Below are 12,780 nucleotides of genomic sequence, written 5' to 3'. Positions count from 1 at the left end.
AGTGAAACAATCCACACACACAAGGTAATATCGTGCACCGCCTCTAGATGGTTCTAGAGGACCAATCACATCAGCATACACCCGCTGAAATGCTCTGTCGACCTTCTTGGTCACCTTCCTGGTGTCCTTGTTGGTCACACCTGCAAGAGAGATTACGTTAGAATCAGAAGAATTACATTTCATGTAATCACTTTGATCAAAAGTCAACAAATACAGTCCATCTTTCTCTCTGGCAGTAAGATACAGTTCTCCATCTTTGAAGATCTTGCAGCTTTTAGCATCATAGGACAGTTTCAGTCCTTTCTTTGCAATCTGCGACACACTCAGCAGATTAAAACTCAGTTCTGGAACCAGGTAAACATTGTTTATAGTCAAGTTCAGACTCTCAAGATACACAGTCCCAATTCCGGTCGCTTTCAGCTCCTGACCGTTGGCCTGTTTCACAGCGAAGCTTTGCTTCTTAAACGTCGAAAACAGTTCTCTGTGTGGGCACATGTGTTTCGTCGCTCCAGTATCGATTATAAACGCGTTCCCAACATCTGGCGTGGTTCCTTTCACCATCAAAGCCTTTGCAGGTTTCACCTGGCACTTGGTACGGCTTTTGCCTGACGCCTCAGGCTTCGCAGAGCTGCTCTTGGCTCCTTTTGACTGGCGTGGCTTCCTACAGTTTCGCTGTAGATGCCCAGTCTGTCCACAATTGTAACATCGGGCAGCACTCAATGCTACAGCATGCTCTCCGGTAGCATCAGCAGCGGGGGAATTAGAACTCTGTTCTTCCCTCCCTCTGTCCTTCACTTCCAGTGCAGCAAGTTGGTCGTGTTCATTAAGGACCACCGCACACACTCTCTCCGCGGTCAGGTCTGCCGCAGGTAGGGAACCAAGCTGACTGGCAACAACCTTATAAGTCCGATTCAGGCTGTTTATCATCATGAAGCAAAACACTTCCTCCTGTAGACGGAAATTGCGTTCCACCATCTGTTGGCGTAGAAACTTCATCTCTGTCAGGTGCGCTTGAACATCACCATCAGGCGCTAGCCTCAGATTGGTCAACTTCTCAAAATACAGCAACGCTGAAGAACCAGCATCCCTCTGATGTGTTCTACGTAGCGTATCCCAAACCTCTTTCGCATGTTCTAAATGCTGAATATGCACCAATTGGGAATCTGAGACACACAGAATTATGGCAGTCCTGGCCCTCACGTTCTGTGATTCCCAACCTCGGGTTGGTGCTGCAGGGATGGGGTTTTCAATTACCTCAAAGAGCCTCTGATTCTGCAGCAGGGCCTTCATCTTTACAGACCAAGATGAATAATTGTCATTAGTCAGGGGGGGGTGGATAAGGCAGGCCCCCTGCCTTCTTGGCATCCATCTTGAAGCCAAGCCTCTTCAGCTTACACTCAAGTAAGCTCTAAAATCCAACAGTTGTTTTTTTCCTTCTCTTTGCAGGCAAACTGCAAGCTGTTTACGCTTTTGGCACCTGGCAGCTAAACGCTGGCTGCTATGGAAAGTCCCTTCCAAGAGCTTGTAAATTTGTAGCCAAAACACTCTGTGGTTTTGTTTTGCTTTTCCCATCCTCACAGTCCAGCTTCTCTGCCAGTAACTTTCCACGACCGTTACTAGCAACAGTGCATTCCAACAGGACAGCTTATCTACCACAAGAATTTCTGGAATGCAGGCTGAGCTGCCAAGCTGCAGGCCTCTCTCTCAGAGCTGTTGTTTTTCGCAAACGCAGCTCCCGTGAACCAGAGAATAGATCATTCTGCGTTCACACTTTTAGCCCGAAATGCAGCATACCTTGAGCTCCGTTGCTTGGAAAACACTTTCCTCTCGGTCCAGCCGTCTGTTCAGCTTCTGGCTGCTCTCAGATGCTTTTTCCTCCCTTGGAGCAGAGGAGGACAATTCACCAGCCTCTCATGCAGATGTTCGATGAATCGCAACCATCCAAATGCTGCCATATGTCAGTATCTCAGCTCGCAGTCAGAGGTAACTGGCCTCCCCCGGGCAAACCGAGTGAGATACTTGTTGACCTTTCGTCTGCGTCTCCCGGCAGGCAAGGTCATAAATCGGCGATTCTCCTCGTCAGACGTGAGAAGAACACACCCTCTGCTACTCTCCCCTTGCATTCCCCCCCAGGGAGGGGAAATGAGACAGACAGGAGTCTATTTACATGTTTTATTCCTGTCATTAAGCAGTACAGAGAAAACGTGTCTGTACCCTCCAGACTCCAGCAGAAGAGTCTCAACTCCGCCCCTGTACTTCCAGCACAGGTCAGATGACACTCTGAGCTAACATCCGGTGCTCAGTACAGAGAATAGACTCCCCCTTTTTCCCAACAGTACAGTTCCACACATCAACATCCTGTTTTGCATTCCAGCCACCTGCAGCTGGCTTTTGCATTGCTGCTTTTTCCTGACAGAGGGACTGTCCTGCAGAGGCGCAACTGGAAGGGCCCAAGATGGTCTCCCAAAGCAACCAGAGAAAGAGCACTTCCAAGCGTGGAAAAGCTGGCAAGGGGCCTGGCCGCGGCAAAAGTAGAGAGAAAACATCTCTGTACCACCTGGCTGCCTCGATGGCTGTTGTGAAACCCAAACAGGAAGCCAGTCTCTGCTTTGTTGTCGACACTGGAGCCACACACACTTTAGTGTCATCTGCTGAGCTTCTTCAGAACTGCAAAGTGGAAGATATGTGTCGCTGGCAGATGGAAGCAGAAGGCCACTGACTCAGTCTGGGACCCTTTATTGTTCATTCCTAGATCATGATGTTCAGGCTTTTGTGGTTCCAGAAATAGCCAACTGTCTTTTATCTGTGTCTGCTCTAGTAGCTGATGGTTTCTGTGTTCAGTTTGCAAATAACATGTGTTCTTTTTCCAGGGATGGGAAGCAGCTTTTCAGTGTTGAGTGCAAAAATAGTCTGTTCGTGGTTGAGATGCCTATTGCTGGTGATGACCCCCCTGAGGTAACACAGGTGCAGTGTGCAAACGTCCCACCACATGATGGCTGTTCCCATCTCTGGCACAGGAGAATCGCTCATTTGAATTGGTCCTATGTCAAGAAGGCCCCAGAGTGTGCAGAGGGGTGTAAATTAAAGGGATGTGATAAGTTTTTAGATTGCAGAGCCTGTAAGCAATCCAAGGTAAAAACATGCTCATATCCCAGGTCGAGCAGAGAGACAAGCAAGCCTTTTGAGCTAGTCCATGCAGATTTGTGTGGACCCATGCCGGTAAAGTCTCTGGGTGGGTCAAAATTCATTCTTCTTTTGGTGGATGCTTTTTCGAGTAACTCTTGGTTTTTTCCCCGATAAAACACAAAGGGGAAGTCACTGCATTGATTAAGGATTGGATCACAGCGGTAGACTTGCAATTTTCTACCAAATTGGTTAGCTTTCAGAGCGATAGAGGGGCGGAGTTTACTGGATCTGCACTGCAGAGTTTCTTACGCCAGAAGGGGATCAGTTACAGACTGGCAGCACCACAGATTGCTCAACAGAATGGTGTTGCTGAACGCAAGAACAGAACACTACAAGAGGCTGTGGCTGCCATGCTGTTTGACGCAGGACTCCCACAATGCTCTTGGGCTGAAGGGTGGAAGGTGGCTTCGTTCACTCAGAATCACATGTTTAATTCAGCTGTAGGGGACACGCCCTATTTTCTGGTGCACGGTAAGAAGCCCAAAGCGCATTTCTTACGTGTTTTTGGCTGTGAGGCTTGGGTCCTCATTCCAAAGGCCAAACACAGAAAGGGTGGACCAAGGTCCAGGAAGATGATCTTTGTGGGATATGAACCTGGGTCCAAAGCATGGCGGTTCACATCTCCTGATGGCAACCAGTCCCGGCTGCTTGAAAGCAGCAGTGCTGAGTTCTGTGAGCAAAGTGGGTGGACACGCATACATGGTAACCCAGATGTTCTTTCAGAGCAGTTTCTTGACTCAGATGAGGAGGAAGAGGAGGGAACTGAGCCTGTTGCTGAGGAACAGAGTCCCGAGCAACAGGGTCCAGAGCAGGAGTGGCCCAAAACCCCTCCAAGGGGGTGGCCTAGAACCCCTCCACAGTCCACTATCAAGTCTGAGCCAAAGAGTGAGCCGTCCTCGCCTGCAGGTCCAGCAGAGAGGTTCAAAAGACGCAGCAGGTCGGAGGGGGAGTTCTCTGATACTGGGGATGATCTAGCTGGCCCTAGTGGGTCAGAGTTGGTACCAGAGTTCACACTGAGAAGATCAACTTGGACCACGAGAGGTAAGCCACCTGACAAGTTTGAAGCCACAAGTGTGTGGGTTGGGGTGGCTCAGTGTGAACCTGAAAGTTTTGAGGATGTTCAGAACCTGCCTCAGGAAGAAGCCAGCAAATGGCATGAGGCGATGCAGGAGATGAGCTCAATGGAGTCTCTAAGTGTGTTCTCTCTCACAACGTTGCCGGCTGGCAAACAGGCTGTGAGCAGCAGGTGGGTTTATCGCCTTAAACCCACAGAGTCTGGAGAACCACAGTACAAAGCTAGGCTAGTTGCCAGAGGGTTCACACAGCGGAAGGGGCTGCATTATAGGGAAGTGTATGCGCCTACTTCCAGAAGTGAAACACTGTGCATGCTCTTAGCCGCTGCTGCACAAAGAGGTTGGGAGATGAACCACTTTGATGTAGATGTCGCCTACTTGAACTCAGATCTCCAGGAGGAGTTGTACATGCTTCTTCCTTCAGGGTTTGAGGCCAAAGGGCAAGGCATCGTTTGGAGATTGCATAAATCTATTTATGGTTTACGTCAATCTGCCAGAAACTGGAACATGTGTCTGAATGAAGCCTTAGAGAAGCTAGGTTTCAGGAGAAGTGTTGCTGATAGCTGTCTGTACCTTAAAGGGTCAGGAGAGACACAGGAAGCTATCCTGGTCTTTGTTGACGATATTATTTATATGGCCCAGACAGATAAACATGTGGAGAAGTTTGCTAAAGAGCTCGGTAAACAGTTCAAGCTCAAACATCTAGGAGCTGTTCGGACTTACCTGGGTGTAGAGACAGCTCGAACTGAAGATGGAAGCTTTTTGCTCAGCCAGAAGGGTAAAATTGAGCAACTGCTTAAGAAGTTCAGAATGACTGAGTGTGCAGGCGTTTGGACACCCATGGAGACGAGCTACGTGAAACACAGTCAGCAAGTAGAATGCACTGCGTTCGAAAATACTGAACTCTTTCAGCCAGCTCTGGGTAGCCTACTGTATCTGTCCCAGTGGAGCAGACCTGACATAGCATGAGGTCTTGAACATCTGGCAATGAAGTTTAGTTTGCCTAGCACACTTCTGTACAGTGTAGTGTCAGAAAATGCTTCTTCGGTATCATCTACCTGATAACCTGTTGTCATTGGTGTGTCTACAGGGTTAGCATCCATCAGGTTTAGTTTGCTTAACACATCAGCAATTTTCTGTGACTGGTGTACTAGAATATTACCATCTTGGTCTCTCTCTGTTTCCAGAGATAGGTAGTGTTAGGATATTTCCGTTCCACCTTAAAAGGGAGCAGGCTTTGGGGAGTCACAGAGTCTGCGCATGTCCTATTCACAGGATGTTTATGTTCTGATATTCCTTTCATTTTGCCTGACGGTCAGAGACGCTGACTGAGAATGGACGTGTTTTCTTTTGTTCTGTTCATGTTCTAAATAAAGTCTGTAAATATGCTCTTCTGCTCTTCTGCGGTGCAAGCTTTTGACTGTGCTTTCTGCTGAAAGAGGGTGCACCAGCCTAGGAATGTGGCTAGGAATTTCCAAAGGCTTTGTGCCCCTAACTGTTGGATCTGCGTGACTACGGGAGGCCGATGGACGTCCTGAACTCCGGCTTGGGGGCTCAGATGGACGTTATCTCCCTGGCAGTTTCCCAACAACAAGGTTTCGGGCCCAGATTCACGGCACCTACAGGAGAGTAAAGCTGCAACAGACTGCGTTTAAGAGGTACGGTGGGAAAAGCGAAAGAAATGAGGGAGGCTTTTGGCTTTTCTGTTTACCTCGCAAGGAGTCTTTGATCTCCGGCAGATTAATTGGCCTGGGAGCTGCGCCAAAAAGGCTTCGTGATTAATGGCTGCCAAGATAACGAGTCTCTGAGTTAAAATAGACTCACGGCTAAAGTAAAAGCTGGAATGGAGCTTTTCCAAGCTGATGGAGATGCTCAGTGCCCTAAGTTGAATGGGCAGAATTATGAAACCTGGGCAAAATGGTGTGAATCTTTGCTGCGTCAGTTTGGGGTGTGGCATGCCGTTTCTGAGCCCCCTCCGGTTCCTCTGACAGAGAAATGGAAAGGCCAAAATTCGAAGGCGATAGACGTAATAGTCTTATCCGTATCTCTTGAGGAAATTAAGACGCTGGCTGGCAACACCACTGCACGTGGAATGTGGAATGCTTTGTTGAAAGCTCACAAGCCAATAATCCCAGCCCAGAGTTTGACTGCATCAGAGGTCCTAGCTGTTTCCCAGAATGCGAGTGAATGCAGGGATGCTGAGGGCACCGGTTGCAAGCTGCAGGGGGAGCTGACCGTCACGTCATCCCAGGCAGCATTCCAGCCTCCAGGGGGAGCCAAGGAGTCGGCAGCTGAGAGCTCTGTTTCTCGTGAGAACCAAGGTCATCGCCTTTGCAGAGGCCGGAAAGGCAAAGGTAAACACACGCAGCCGCCTGCAGATGGCCAGGAGCAGAGGGAGGGTGAAGCGTTGTTTGCTGGCACAGCTTCACCAAAGGCTAAAGGCACGTCTGCTGACCAGAAGCAGGGGGGCAAGCTGCAAAAGCCCACGCCAGTGGAAAGCAAGGCTTTGCTTGCTGGCACTGCTTCACCAAAGGCTAAAGGCACGTCTGATGGCCAGGAGCAGCAGGGGGGCAAGCTGCAAAAGCCCACACCACTGCAAAACAAGGGTTTGCTTGCTGTAAAGACTGCTCCAACAGCCAAAGGCAGCTTTGTTGTTGATTCAGGCTGTACGCGCCACATCTCGAAGGATCGGCACCTCTTTATCTCCTTCAAGCCTCAGGAAGGTGAGATCCACCTGGCTGATGGAAGGACGTTGCAAATTGCAGGAGAAGGGACTGTGAAACTTGCAAGTTTGCACACAACCATCAGCGGTGTACTGTATGTTCCGGGCACTGCAAGCAACTTGTTGAGCGTCCCACAGCTTACTGGGCGTGGTTTTCAGATTTCCTTCAAGAGGAGCGTCTGTGTCATCAGTAAAGGCAAAGAGGACTATTTGCATGCAAAGTTTATGGATGGTTTGTTCCATATAACTTATGATGACACTGCTGTTGTATCTAATGCTGATTCTTGTTGTGTTGCACAAACTAACAAAGTTCTTCATGCAGGTTGCATTCATGATGCGCATCAAAGGTTTTGTCACCTCTCTTGGAAGGCACTGGCCAAGATGCCAGAGGTGGTTGAGGGTTTGAACATCAAACCCTGTAAATTTCACATGAAATGTGTATCTTGTGCAGAGAACAAGGTGAAGGTTGCTCCAAAAGGCAAAGAGTCTAGCAGGCAGGCTTCCAAACCCTACCAGCTAGTGCATGCGGACCTGGTTGGTCCACTAGCGCCCTCTTTAGGAGGAGCAAGGTACTTCATGATTCTGATTGATTCTTTTTCCAGGTACATTCATGTGTATTTGCTCGAACAGAAATCGCAAGCGTTTCCGAAGTTTAAGGAATTCTGTGCTTGGTTGGAGAATGTGCACGGTAAACGTATTTCCTGTTTGTTTACCGATCGGGGCGGGGAGTTTACTTCTCAGCAGTTTGAAGCTTTCCTGACTGAGAAGGGAATCCAGCATGACATGTCAACGCCCAGATCGCCATGGATGAATGGTCTTGCGGAGAGAGCAAATCAAACATTGCTGCAAGGAATCAAAACCTTGTTGCATGATGCCAATCTCCCTGATAAGTTTTGGGGGGAGGCTCTGGGGAATTTGGTTTACTCCTATAATCGCAGATTGTCATCACCCATTGGCTGTACCCCCTATGAGAAGATGTTTGGCAAGAAACTCAACACCAAACACATGAAAATATTTGGTTCGGACATGTGGGTACGCACACAACAAACCAACAAGCTTGGGAAGCGTGGGGCACATGGTTTGTTCATGGGGTACGAAAAAGGTGCATACAGGGTATGGATGACTGACTCTAAGTCCATTAAGTTCACAAGGAGTGTTGAGTACAATCCTAAGTGGGGGGAAAATGTGGGAATTTTCCAGAGTTACCCAGAGGAGGATGAAGGTGATGTCAAGCAAGCAGCTAAAGATGAGAAAGCTGCTGCTGCTGAGGATGAGGATGAGGATGATGATGATGAGGATGAGGATGAGGAGGATGATGATGATGATGATCAGAGTTCGGATTCCAGTTCAGTGGGCGGCGCTGCTGCTGCTGCTGGTGTCAGTGACAGTGACGACACAGCAGACTACCAGAGCGCAAAAGCCTCAGTCAGACCATCTGATGCGTCTGACAATGAACTGGAAGAACCACTGTTCACCATTGTCACTTTTCTCCTAAGAAAGAGGAGATGAGTCCAGAAGACTTGCGTCTAGTACGCAGATCTGAAAGGGCGACCAAAGGCAGACCTCCAAAGAGGTATGCTGATGAGTTTGCTAAGACAGCAACTGCTGTTCTTGGTAGCTCAGAGAAGGTATGGGAACCTTCAAGCTTCAAAGAGGTTCAGGAGTTGACCTCTAAAGATGCTGAGCCTTGGCTTAATGCCATGAAGGCTGAAGTTGATTCCTTGAACAGGAACCAAACTTGGGAATTGGTACCGGTAGTCCCAGGAATGAGACTGGTTGGCAGCAAATGGGTCTTCAAGGCCAAGACAGACCAGAATGGCAAGGTAGTCAGACACAAAGCCAGATTGGTTGCCAGAGGTTTTTCACAGGTACCAGGACAGGATTACCACGAGACCTACTCACCCACAGTCAAATATGAGAGCATTCGGCTGATGCTCAAGGTCGCTGCGGAGGAGAAACTGCATGTTTCCCATCATGACATTAATACAGCTTTTTTGTACGGGATTTTGGGGGAGGAGCTGTTCATGCTTCCACCTGATGGGGTGCAGATACAGAAGGGAATGGTCTGTAAACTGCGGAAATCCTTATATGGTCTTAAGCAGAGTGCCAGGTGTTGGAACACAAAACTCACTGAGACATTGCTTTCTCTAGGTTTTCACCAGGGCAAAGCTGATCCATGTGTGTTTGTCAAGGAGGAGGGGTAAAACAAACTGTATTGTTTATGTTTTGCTGATGATCTTCTGATGTTTTGGAAGAATCAGGCTTTTTACCAAAGCACCCTAGCTCAACTGAAGGAGCACTTTGACATGAAGGATCTTGGTGAGGTATCCAACTATCTTTCTCTGCAGGTGGAGAGGGACCAAGCAGGTAATTTTCTGGTACACCAAACACAGAAAATTGCTGATGTATTAACCAGGTTGAATTTGGTTGATGCAAACCCAGCAGACACACCAATGGTGACAGGTTACCAGGTAGACAGTACTGCTGAAGCGTTTTCTGACACAACGCTATACAGATGTATTCTAGGCAAGCTGAATTTCATTGCCAGATGTTCAAGACCTGACATAGCTGTAAGCTGTAATCTGCTTAGCAGACATGCCAACAATCCTACGGTTCAGGATTGGAAAGCTCTGAAGCGCATAGCCCGCTATTTGAAAGGGACTATGCACTACAGGCTGAGGTTCACCAGTCAGAAGACTGGAGGTCTTGAAATCTTTGCAGATGCAAGTTTTGGAAGTGACACCACAGATGGAACAAGCACTTCTGGAGTATGCTACATGTACAACCACTGCCTGTTTGACTGGTTGTGCAAAAAGCAAACAACAGTGAGCCTAAGTTCCTGTGAAGCAGAACTCAATGCTCTGTCATTTTCATTCATGGATTGTGAATGGTTGATGCAACTGTTTAAGGACATCAGGGTGTCTGTGAAATGTCCTGTACAAGTGTATTAAGACAATAGATCGTGTTTGGCTTTGCTGAACTCGGAGAGTTGCAAGCAGAGAACCAAGTACTTGCAGATTAAGCTACATCGTGCAAGAGAGTGTATTCAGAAAGGACTGATTCGGGTGTCCTACATGCCAGGAAATGAAATTCCTGCTGATCTGTTGTCTAAGGTTGTTAACAAAGAACAACTTAAGGTTTATGTACAAAGGTTGCAATTGGGTGAACCACAGGTACAACAGGTTACACGGAAAGGGGGAGGATGTTAGGATATTTCCGTTCCACCTTAAAAGGGAGCAGGCTTTGGGGAGTCACAGAGTCTGCGCATGTCCTATTCACAGGATGTTTATGTTCTGATATTCCTTTCGTTTTGCCTGACGGTCAGAGACGCTGACTGAGAATGGACGTGTTTTCTTTTGTTCTGTTCATGTTCTAAATAAAGTCTGTAAATATGCTCTTCTGCTCTTCTGCGGTGCAAGCTTTTGACTGTGCTTTCTGCTGAAAGAGGGTGCACCAGCCTAGGAATGTGGCTAGGAATTTCCAAAGGCTTTGTGCCCCTAACTGTTGGATCTGCGTGACTACGGGAGGCCGATGGACGTCCTGAACTCCGGCTTGGGGGCTCAGATGGACGTTATCTCCCTGGCAGTTTCCCAACAGGTAGTTGGTTACCTCACCAAGATCTTTCATGTCAAAGTGCTCCTTCAGTTGAGCTAGGGCGCTGTTGTACATTGTGACATCCTTCCAAAAGGAAAGAATATCATCAACATAAAACAAGCAATACAGCTTCTTCCTCTTTGACAAATGCACATGGATCAGCTTTACCTTGCTGAAAACCTAGAAAAAACAACACTTCAGTGTGTTTAGAGTGCCAGCATCATGCACTTTGCTTGAGACCATATAGGGACTTCTTCAGAGAACAAACAAATCCCTGTTTTACCTGTATGCCATCAGGTGGAAGCATATAAAGTGATTCACCTAAGGTTCTATACAAAAATGCTGTATTCACATCGTGATGAGAAATGTATAGATTATCTTCTGCAGCAAGTTTGAGCATAAGCTTAATGCTCTCATATCTCACGTTGGGTGAGAAGGTCTCGTGATAGTCTTCTCCTGGTACCTGTGAAAAACCTCTGCCAACCAGTCTGGCTTTGTGTCTGACTATCTTGCCATTTTCACCTGTCTTTGCTTTGAAGACCCATTTGCTGTCAAGCAGTTTCATCCCTAGAACTGTTGGAACTAGCTCCCATGTTTTGTTCCTCTCTAAGGAATCAAGCTCAGCCTTCATGGCAGTTAACCATGGCTCAGCATCCTTTGAGTCCAAAGCCTGGATCTCTTGGAAACTTGAAGGTTCAAATTGTTTGGACATTTCCGTTCCACCTTAAAAGGGAGCAGGCTTTGTGAGTCACAGAGTCTGCGTATTTCCTGTTCACGGGAAGTTTATTTTTTCTCTTGCTTTCGGTTTTCTCTCTCTGTGCCTGGACACTGAAGCAGGCAGTCATGTTTTTCTTTGTTCTGACCAACGCTGAATAAACTTAAACAATGCTCTCCTGCGTGCATCTTTCGCTGTGCATTATCTGCAGATAAGAGCGTGCATCATCTCTGGAATGTGGCAAGCTATTTCTGGAGCTCGTGTCGCTAATTGCTGATACTGCGTGTCTACGGGAGATCGATGGACGTCCGGAGGCAAAGTGGAGTCTTGATGGATGATGTCTCCCTGGCAGTATTTCAACAACAGGTTTCGGGCCCAGATTAACGGCACTTACAGGAGAGTAAGACTGCGAGAGAGGTATGTGGAGGGGAAGCGAAAGTGAGGCTTTTCGTTGCCACGGCAGAGTCTCTTTGATGTCCGGCTGGCTTAATTGGCCTGGGAGCTGCGCCAGAGGCTTTGTGATTAATGAGCTACCGAGATAAGAAGTCTCTGAAGTGAATTAGGCTCACGGCTCAAGTAAAAAGCTGGAATGGAGTTTTTCCAAGCTTCTGAAGCTGCTCAGTGCCCAAAGCTAAATGGGCACAATTATGAGACCTGGGCTGTGTGGTGTGAGAGTTTACTACGACAGTTTGGAGTGTGGCATACTGTGTGTGAGGCCCCTCCAGTTCCTCTGACAGATAGATGGAGGGCCCAAGATTTAAGGGCCATAGACATAATAGTCTTGTCCGTCTCTCTGGAGGATATTGCTACGCTAGCTGGCAACACCACAGCACGTCAGATATGGAATGCTTTGAAAGTAGCCCATCTGCCAATCATCCCAGCCCAGAGTTTGACTGCGTCGGAGGTCCTGGCCGTTTCCCAGAATGCGAGTGAATGCAGGGATGCTGAGGGCACCGGTTGCAAGCTGCAGGGGGAGCTGACTGTGATGTCATCCCAGGCAGCATTCCAGCCTCCAGGGGGAGCCAAGGATTCGGCAGCTGAGAGCTCTGTTTCTCATGGGAGCCAAGGTCATCCTCACAGATACCGGAAGGCCAGAAGTAAACAGAGACAGATGCCTGCAGATGGCCCAAAGCAAAAGGGGGGTGATGAGCCCACACCAGTGGAAAACAAGGCTTTGTTTGCTGGCACAGCTTCACCAAAGGCTAAAGGCAAGTCTGATGGCCAGGAGCAGGGGGGCAAGCTGCAAAAGCCCAAGCCGGTGGAAAACAAGGTTTTGCTTGCTGCAAAAGCTGCTCCAAGGGCCAAGGCCAGATTTATTGTAGATTCTGGATGCACCCACCATCTGGCAAAAGATAAGCATCTTTTTATCTCCTTCAAGCCTCAAGACGGAGAGATCCACCTGGCTGATGGAAAGACGTTGCGAATTGCAGGAGAAGGGACTGTGAAACTGGCAAGTCTGCACACTACCATCAAAGATGTACTTTATGTTC

This window comes from Podarcis liolepis (assembly GCF_965112155.1).
Source record: "Podarcis liolepis genome assembly, chromosome: W".
NCBI classification, from domain to species: Eukaryota; Metazoa; Chordata; class Lepidosauria; order Squamata; family Lacertidae; genus Podarcis; species Podarcis liolepis.
The sequence above is the reverse complement of the archived record's forward strand: the minus strand, read 5'-3'. Positions refer to the sequence as shown.